Genomic DNA, 10,097 nt, shown 5'->3' on the forward strand with positions numbered 1-10,097 from the left:
TTTATATCAGCACAATTTTGATTTGGTTTTTCTATTAACAACAGACATATTTCATCACCCCACAAGATAAGACTGTTGCAGAAAGCTGTTCTGCATTAGAAATAGATTTTCTTTTTCTTCAATAAAATGAGACTGCAGCACTGTGTACTGGATTAAATAGCTTCTTTAAATGAATACTTTATGGTATTCTGTAGCGCTAAAATGAAACACCCCAGAGCCAAGTACAGCACAACATCTCACTTCATCCTGCGAAGGGTACCAACACACAAACACACACACACACACACAACAATACATGAACACTCATGCTTTCCATTTGCTATTTGATACGGCTTATTTTTGCGGATTTAATGCTTTGTTGAATCAAACAGAAAATGTGTAAAACTAATGTGGCGCCACTTTTCATTTGGTAAATATGCTTTGTGTGCCCGGCACCCTGGTTCCATATTTTAGGCCGAGGGGCAGACCAACAGGCTTCAGATTCAGTGCCAAATCCTGTGGCGAGGCGGGCGTAGCTTTAGCATGTGAGCGCTCATCTTTCTGGAATTAAATGAGGAGGTGATTGACAACTTTTAGTGATGGCCAGAGGGGATATTCAGAGACCTTATTTTGATTCATTCACACGCACATGCATGCTTCCACACAGAAACAAATGCATGCACATGCATACCCTCCCCAAGCCAACTGGTCCTGAGAAAAGCCCACAATTTGTCCAGATTTCATCAGAGTAGAAAAATGAGAGTTTAGCATACTGTCTGTAATGCATAACAAATCCTTGGTCCTTTCTGCCAAACCATACAATCAAAGGCCCAGATTTGACAAAAACAACTGTAGGCTTTTTGTTGTAAAACCCAGTTATTTGGGGATGAAGGTCTTGGGTTCATACATACAAGAGTCCCAGTAAAACATATTTATCCTTTGACCTCTTTAACGCTAACTTGAAAGTCGGCTATTGTGTCTGACTGGTTTGATATTGGCAGTGACACAGTCAGTCAGTAAAGTGATTCCCATGCCTCTCGCCTCCATCTCGTTCCACATCTGCTGCATATCATTAAATGGAAAAATCCAGTAAAAATATTTACTTCCCGCTCAGCTCTTTGAGCTAAATATACTTTTCCAGTGGTGTTCAGATTGATTGGGCTCTAAGAAATGGCGATGCTCTTTCTTTATGTACAGCTGTCACAAATCAGGTGTCTGATTTTCATCAGTCACGTCCATCCTGTGACATATTAGTGTTGCACAGCAGACTGTTCGGGCCAGTGTGGAGACAGATGCCTTCTATTGTTGACTTCCAGTAACACAAACAGAATTATTTAATTATTAAAATCTGAACTATTATTGCTCATTTTAATATATTACACACAACTCATCTGTCTCATTCTGCCTAACACACTGGTGTTACATTACAATCTCTCTTTCTGCAGAGTAATGCATTTTGTTGTGGCTTTTGCCATTTTTCACTCACTCCTCCAAAGCCTCAAATGAGTCTCCTAAATGAGGCATGTTACCCCTCCATCACTTTGGTAATGGAGAGGATACGTTTTCTTCTTTCCCCTGAATTAGCTCAGCATAGTATGTTCCCAAACCAACTAATGTGTGTGCAATTCCACAAGGAACGGATTACGTGAAGCGCCTTCACAGCTGCAACATTTATTTGGTTTCTGCTTTTTACATAAGCAGATAATTAGTTGCAGCATTACAGTATTTGAGTTTGGGTTTTTAATGGATGTGCATTACATTCTGCTGGAACTAATAATCCCAAAGTGGTGGTAGTTGGGAAGGAAAACGTAATACTAGTACAGTAATATAAACACAATTAAAAAGTAATACAAATTATCTAGGCAACCCAATCATCTGCGTAAATGTATGTTTCTGCAAACTACGGTAAGCTTAAATTAGTTTGGTTTTCAATTTTATGTTGTGACAATGCTGCGGTTAACACATGTTAAGGTGCAAGCATAAAAAACTCCTGGTTAGGATTCAAAAAAGATTGTGTGTAAGTTTAAAATACCTGGATTGGTCACCTAAAACATAGCTGGAAATGTGTTGTTCAATACATGGAAATGCTGGAAATGTTCAGATGTGTCGTTAAAAAGTACAAATACAAAAAAAGCTGGAAATGTCCAAACAGGTTGCTAAAAAATACCTGGTTTTGTTGCAACAAACCAAACTACAAAAGTCGGTAATGCTGTTAAAAAATAGCTTGTTTTGTCGTAACAAAAACAGCTGGAAATGTCCCGACAGATTGTTAAAAATATCTGGATTTGTGGCAACAAACACGGCTGGAAATCACCAACATGTCATGAAAAATAACTGGTATTGCTGCAACAGAAACAGCTGAAAATGTCCCAACAGGGTGTTAAAAAAATACCTGCACTTGTTATTTGTCAGTCTCTAACGGTGGTCAGCTGTTGTCTGTTGCTTGGCAGCTGTGTCATTGTTTTTGTGATGTTATATTCACCAAAATGTATGTTTGGTTTCCCAGGCATCATAGGTCCAACGCACCATCTAGATAAGAGAATTCCTGTCAAGTCCAGGACTTCTGAGCCTTACATTTATACACAAAGTGCACCCAGTGCTGTAATACTTCTGAAACAAACCAGACCTTAAGAAATATACAGTTCCCTGACCTTTGCTTTAGATTACGAAATAAAAATGAAATAGAGGCTTCGCCGGTTAAATCCCACATTACTTTGTTCTCAGAGGTAAACAGTAAAAATCTTTTGCATCAGAGCTGAATCTCATCCAGAACAGCCCACTTTAAGTATCTAGCATGTGCAAGTCTGTAGGTATTTTTTGTATGTGTATGCATGTTGCCATGGGTATATGCACGTATGTGTCGACCCACAAATGAGCATACCTGCCTGTCTCTGTTCAACACCATCCAGTCTGCAGCCAAGAGAAGACTTAAAGGTCATAGACTCCACTCAACAAGCAGATGTAGACAAGAACAACCAATTTAAATACTGGCAACACAAACGCAGTGTACAATATACCAGCCGTGTCCTCCTCCTCCCCTCAAAAGGGAAACAAAAAAAGCTGCAGCCATGAGTAAGGACTGTTGGTTTGATTCTAATTGGTCAAATTATTACGCTGTGATTTGCATAATTTGTTCGAAGGGACCGGGGAGGCTCAGAGAGAGCTGATTAGAGAAAATGTCACAGTGGATTCACATTTCAGCAGCAACTGATTGGACATGAAGCTTTCCAAATGAGCCTCAAGGACACATGAAAAGTCTTCAGATGATGAGGGAAAAAAGCAGACGTGGAAGAAAGAGAAGAAAGCGGCGAAAAGGACAAGCTGGAGAGCGCTGTTATCCCATTCTCATTTCATGGAGGCATTAAATCAAAGCTTGCTGGATTTGCAATGATCAGAAAGAATCATTCCAGAGTATTTATTACACATTATTAAGTACAAGAGCTGCGCTGCATGAGTTTTATATGTCTTTTTATTTTCATGAAGTCTTTGTGTCCCCAAGTCAAGTTCAAGTATTCACCCCAGTAAAAGAATTCACACAGTCAGGCATGAGGACACAAAGTTTCAAGCAGGCTGTTACACAAGTCGAGGTTTTGCCCCCCAAACTTCAAAGGGTTTCATTTTTTTTATAGCAGAACATTATTTGGTCGAGGAGAAAATAAGTGATTGTTCTGCCGAGTGTTTTGTTGAAAGACGGAGGGCAACAGAATGACAGACAACTGCACACACGCTAACAGTCTCTGAAGCTGCTGGCGGACACTTTCCTCATCCGAGCCCACACTGCAAACACCCTAAAATCAAGTAATCAGTCACGATACTTTCAACAGTGATTTAATGTCTATTCCGTTACTCCGCGCTGGAAAAGGGAAATTTTATTATTTGCACTGAATAGACAATAGAAGTTGCAACATTAACAGTTTGGTTAGGAGGAAGCTGTTGCTACATCTCCTATATATAGATGCTTGCATAAAAGATATCCTTTTATACCACTACTGGCTGCTTTCATTAATTTTATTATAAAAAAAATAGTCTTAATCTTAAAGATTTTCATTCAAATAAATATCTTTTAAAAATCACTAGGGTTGCACAGTAACTGACACGATTTCATAGTAGGTTGGTCTGACAAGGAGGGTATATGAAGCTAATGCAACACATTCAATTTTCATCTCAATTGTGTGTGAAGCAGCTTACTGTGTGTTTGGTCTTTGCTAGCGTTGCAGGTAAACGTTCAAGGTCAAAAACAGAAGGAAAAGAACGGTGTTATACCAAAAACACACCTGTAATCACTGCTTCACTCCATCTGTACAGCCAATGAGATAGAAATGGAGATTTTCGAGAATTTTTGACAATTTTTAAGCTTATGTATTAAGCTTAAAAATTGAGTAAAATATACAGTTTAGCTTAAACCCAGCTACATCCCCGCTTACAACTTTAACAAAAAATACATTGTTCTTGTTATCACCAAACATTAAGTGGAAATGTCTGGGACTAGTAGCAGTTTCTTAAATAAATAACTCAAAACTCAACTGGAGATTTCTTGCTTATGAGCAATTCCAAAAATGGAAAAACAAGGATCTCTTGTTGAGAGATAAAAACTGAATGCTTTGTCCATCTGTCTACTACAAAATTATGTTTAAAACCATTATTTAATTTGTCATAAAATATCTTACCAACATGTGTCTAATGATCTGGTCCTCATTAGGACTTTTACCCTTGTAACTTATTTTTAAATCTGGCAGATCTTCAGTTCAAGTTCTACGATGGTTGTTTTAGTTGTTAGAAAAAAATCATGATTCATTGTAAGATCCTGATAAAGACATTTAATTTTTGATTTGTTGCCTTTTATAACCTCAGTTTGCAATGTTTTAAGAAGGACTTAGGCGTTCTCCTACTGGTGCTTTACAAAACAGACTGGTGAATACACTTGATAAGAGAAGTGTTGTAGGCGGAAAAAAAGCTGACAAAATGTGTTTCCAGGAGTTGAAGAGGAAGTGTCTCTCTTCTGCTTCTGTAATTGCTGTCAGTCATATACGAGACACTGAAGAAGTGGAGCTGCTTAATACAACCAGCTGTGTCTTTGGTGGACGGCTATGAAGTATCTCACACACATACACTCTTTTCCTCAGGCCCTTTCTATACGTCCTGACGCAGCATTCAGATCAGTAATAGATGGCAAACTAGATATCACTGAGTGTTAATGAGAGATGACAGTAAACTGAAGCATCACGAAGAACTGCCATATGTCTCCGCTGCTGTCGCCTGTCGCCACATATTTACAAACTTGATGTCGAGCCTGTCAAAACTCTGCTCCTCTTTAAACTAAAACTACAGAACTAAATCCTCTGATGGCATGCAAGGTACAGGGAGAGCTCCAGTCTTGCTTTTTGGGATTTACTCAAAAATACTTGGCCGATAATGTGTCTGGGGTTGCACTTTGATGGGTAAAACCACCCTGACGCTGATTCATCCTTTAGCCATTACAATGGATAAACCAAACTACTGAAAGACCACAAAGTATGATTTCACACACACACAAGCAGAACAAAAACACAAATTTGTGTGCACCAACATGTACAAACAAGTCTAAAAGAAGTCAGAAGGGTCATTTAGGTCAGGTAGGTAAGTACTGTAACTTTGACACTGTCCATGTCCAAAACACAACCAATATAGGTTGTCAAAGTCAGGTTAGGGAGGGAGGGGGGTGGTTGGGTCAAACAAACACAGGGCTTTTATCCAGGAGACCAGTGTTTGTGTTGCGAGTGAAGCCAAAAGTCAATACTGAGTAAGTTTTACAACATGACGTAGTATGTTGGAGTAGGCTGATGTATGTCTGACGTACGTAATTAGCAAACATACTTTTTTTAAGATCAACCAAAATATTTATTCCTGAACCTAACCAAGGAGTTTTAGTTGCGCAACGGCAACTGTTTCACAACGTTAATCACATGTTTAAAACTGCAACCATTAAAGAGCATATATATATATATATATATATATATATATATATATATATATATATATATATATATATGTATATATATATGACAATTATCAGATATGGCCTCATGGAATTCAGTAAAATGATCATCATGTCACATTGAAAATACACATTGCATTGAACACTAGTTATGTGTAGTTTTCAGCCGTCTGTTAAGTTAAAAGATCAGCAAAAATTACATTAAAGCAACTCAAATAATTCAAATCAGGCTTAAGTTAAACCTCTTGTCAACAGATGAAAATGAAATAAAAGATGACTGAAATAAGTTAAATGTCTCTTTTCATTACATTGACTCCCTCACTCTTACTTTTCAACAAGCCGTTTTACTTCCTGTTTCATGTCATGACCAACTAACCCTTTCCTAGGAAACACTGACTCGTACTCTGACTTATGCACTGAAGAAATCAGGTTCCTTTCACATAACTTCACAGGAAACGGCTCAAAACAGTCACTGGAAATGTGGATAAGGAGAACACTGACATTTACCACAAAAAAAAAACAAAACAAAACTTGGACTACAAAAAGGATCAGCAAGGAGGAGAGAATGGTGTTTATGTTCAGCATGAAGACTAAAGTGAAACTTAACGTCTTAATGCACTCACAGAAGAGTTCACAGTCGTCACAATCGTTTTTTTATTGCTTGAAGTACTCTTCGGGGGATCGTTCACACAGATTATGACATGCACCTCCCTCATCTAAGGGAAAAAACTGAGCACAAAATATACTTTCACAAAAGACCAGCACCCTTTGTAAAAAATGAGCAAATCTTCAGCTGCTGTATGGATTGAATCATAAGAGCCTGAAATGGCGTGACTGCAGACTGTGAATTATGCTCAGATCTCTCCCAGACGTCAAATGCTCAGGACATCCATCACTCAGCCGCTACATGACATTTACAGCCACTGATGTGTTCGCTCCTTTGCCTTTGCTTTGGCACTCTGAACAATGCTTTCCACTAAAACACAGCCATCCTGCAGCTACACACTCCCGGATATAAAAGAGTGCTTCTCTGAAAAAGATGAAAAAAATAAAAATAAAAATAAAGAAACAAATGAAATTGTTTTAAGAATGTTTTAACAGTAATCTACTTTATTTCATCATCAATGTAGACAGTAATTTTGAAAAAAAAATCAGAAAACAAGGACAACAGCACTGATAACTTGTGTTACTTTCCTGTCTTTAAAAGTGCATTCTCTATTTCAGAATCGAAACTATACTCATTGACATATATTTTAAACTATCTTTATCCAAGCCCTGATAGTGTTGTATATTTTACTATGTATAATGTATATTTTAATAATACTTCAATCATTATACACAAAATCAAGTCAAATTAAGTCAATTGTATTTATTTATCCCACAGTAGGGGTCTTGTGATAACAATGTGCTGACAATAACCATGACATATTTTCTAAATAAATGACTGATATCATGTTAATAATACACATGGTAATATTTTGAAAATAATCCAGCACCTCTTAAATTCAGTTCATTTCAGTTTTGTTCTTTGTTTTTTTCATTTGCGGCTTGTCCCCCTCCCCCACTCATTATTGCTTTTGGCCACAATAATCTTATAATTAAAATCCGATATTGTGCCAGCCCTAGTCTTCATAATCACAAAATTGTCTAAGAAGGTTTTACAAACAAACACAAGCACACTTTCAAACCTCAGACTATCAGTTCAGATAATCGATGGTCTAAGAACAGAGAGGTTTTATTTTTGCTGTTGGCTGTTTGTCTTATTGCTCCTTTGTCCTAACGTGTGGGAAATCTGCTGAAACAGCTTTTTATTGAGTCAAGTCCACAGCAGGTAATGACGTAAACATTAACTTTGCTATTTTTCCAGCTAAAAAAGAAATAAATACATGAATAAAACTTCACATTCTCTTGTGTGTGTGTGAAAAGTTAAAGCCATGATGGACAGCCGTCAGGTTAGAGTGAAAGAATCAAATGAAAGGCTGCATGAATTTGCGGCCCGTGTCCGTGGGCTCTGCTGTATTTAGTCTGATAATAAACCTGGGAGAGACAGAGGTGGAGGAGCTGAGAGCCTCGCCAGGGCATGATAACACCTTGACAATTCAACCCACATGTGCCGCGGCGTGCTGGGCCGCAGCCTCGGGGCAGAGCCTCAACCAGCATGTGGAAGAGGTTTTCCACTCAGCTGAACGTCCAGTACCTCCAGTACGGCCGCCCTGGAGCCAGATCTAACTCCGCAGTATTAGGCATCGAGGCCAGCTGTGGATTAACACAATTTGCACCTCCTCTCAGTGCAGGTAACACCCACACCTCCCCGTGGAGGTCCAACTCATCAGATTTAGCCTTTGGCTCCACCTTCACAGCCTTTTGTGTCAAAGCCAAAATAAAACACATAAATTCAGACACACACGGAAAGACGCACGTCTCTCAAGAAGCCAGGTTTTGTTACCGAAGATATTACATTTACAAAGAGTAAATTCAATTCAAAAGCCGTAATGAAATAAGAGCGAGAGAATCTAATTTAACATCACTGAACCCCAATGCTGTTTTAAAATGCTTGAACAACTTCTCGAGGCGTTTTGTTTCATTCGCGGCGAGCTGAGACACTGTGGCATTCATACCGTGTTCCCTCACATCCTGCCATCGATCCATCACTTACGGGTGGGGACCCTAACATAACAAGCTCATGATATCAAAGGTTGGGACATCTGTGATTTATATGTAAAGACTCTCAAAACACCTGTCAAAGTCCACACTCCACTTGACAAGTTTGACATTTGCAGAAAGAGCCGCGGCTCCTCACAAGCTTTTTGTTTGTGTTTCTCTCTGCTTTGTGCATATATTTGATCGGAGTCGGATCGAGTCGATTACTGTCAGACTCTTTCATATAGTGATCTGAGATTAAAATGCAAATGTCAGGCATTTTTACTTGAAGAGCTCTAAGCAGAGGTGAGACCAAGTCATTGTTTAGCAAGTCATAACTAAATCTCAAGTCTTTGCAATCAAGTCCAAAGTCATGACAGGCAAGTCCCAAGTCCTTAGCTTTAGTTTAGAGACCTAAAAAAGTCATAATGTCCCCCTCAACAAATGCAATGAAATTTACAAATTTACAAAAATCACAAACACTTTCTAAAATGTGTGTTTATTGTTAAAACAGGTTTTTAAAACAAGTGTGAACTGCAGTAATGTTGACATTTTACTTTTACCATAATGTAACGAAGTAATAATATCTGTACTTTATATTAGTTTTAATATGTCTGCAAGCTTTAACTTGTACTACAATATCATTCCTAATTAAAATGCATACTTTTAACACTGTGGTATATCACATTATTAACGTGTACCACCACATACTGTTTTTGTATGTTTCTGTCTTGTTGTATTTAACTCATCTAATATTGGGAAAGGTCTAAAACTTGCTCGTAACAATAGACTTGGGGGAAAGAATTAGTTTTTTCAAGTCAAAAGGCTAAAGTCCAAGTGAAGACACGAGTCATGAAGGCCAAGAGTTGCAAGTCTTTTTTATTTTGGTGAGTCTAAAGTCTTCAAATTTGTGACTCAAGGTCTAAGTCGAGTGACTCGAGTCCACACCTCTGGCCTCAAAGAAAAGCATTTAATGAGCTATCAAAATAAAAGCTAGTGTTTATTTAGCTTGTTTTTAGTTGTGCACTCAAGATTAACTATTAGCTAGGAAGGGGTCAAGAATGTAAGTTTGGCACAATCATTTGTCAAAGACAAACACACATAAAAACACTCTGACACTGATCAACTTTCTTAGACGAACAAATGAAAACAACATTAGACATTCAGGAAATTTAAATGAAATTTAAAACACAGAGAGAAGGGGCTGAAAGTTTGGTAGAAAAGGAAACGAGGGGGAAGAAGAGAGTGACAGGAAGAAAGCAGAAGAGAATTTAAGCAGAAAAGAAAAATGGAGGAAACAAGTATCAAAAAAAGGAAGGAAGGATGAGGAGAACAAGGAGGGAGAAAAAAATAAAGAGGAAAGATGAAGCAAAGTAGAGAATGAAGGTGTAAGGGACAGGAGGATGACAGGAAGTTTTTTTTGCTCCTACAAACAGTTGACCTGGGCGAGCTTTTGGTGTTTTTGGCGCACAGAGAGGCCGGGGATCAGAGTGCTGACGAGAGG

At 38.2% G+C, this 10,097-nt stretch overlaps 1 protein-coding gene across 4 annotated transcripts in view; it reads right to left on the reverse strand.

Annotated features, from left to right (window-relative positions):
* The window catches only part of wars2 (tryptophanyl tRNA synthetase 2, mitochondrial), an 81,870-nt gene that overhangs the window by 66,348 nt on the left and 5,425 nt on the right, over nucleotides 1-10,097 (reverse strand). The window lies entirely within an intron of this gene.

The sequence above is a fragment of the Plectropomus leopardus genome, chromosome 10, assembly GCF_026936395.1.
Source record: "Plectropomus leopardus strain MGB_pleo_1.0 chromosome 10, ASM2693639v1, whole genome shotgun sequence".
In the NCBI taxonomy this organism is placed as follows: Eukaryota; Metazoa; Chordata; class Actinopteri; order Perciformes; family Serranidae; genus Plectropomus; species Plectropomus leopardus.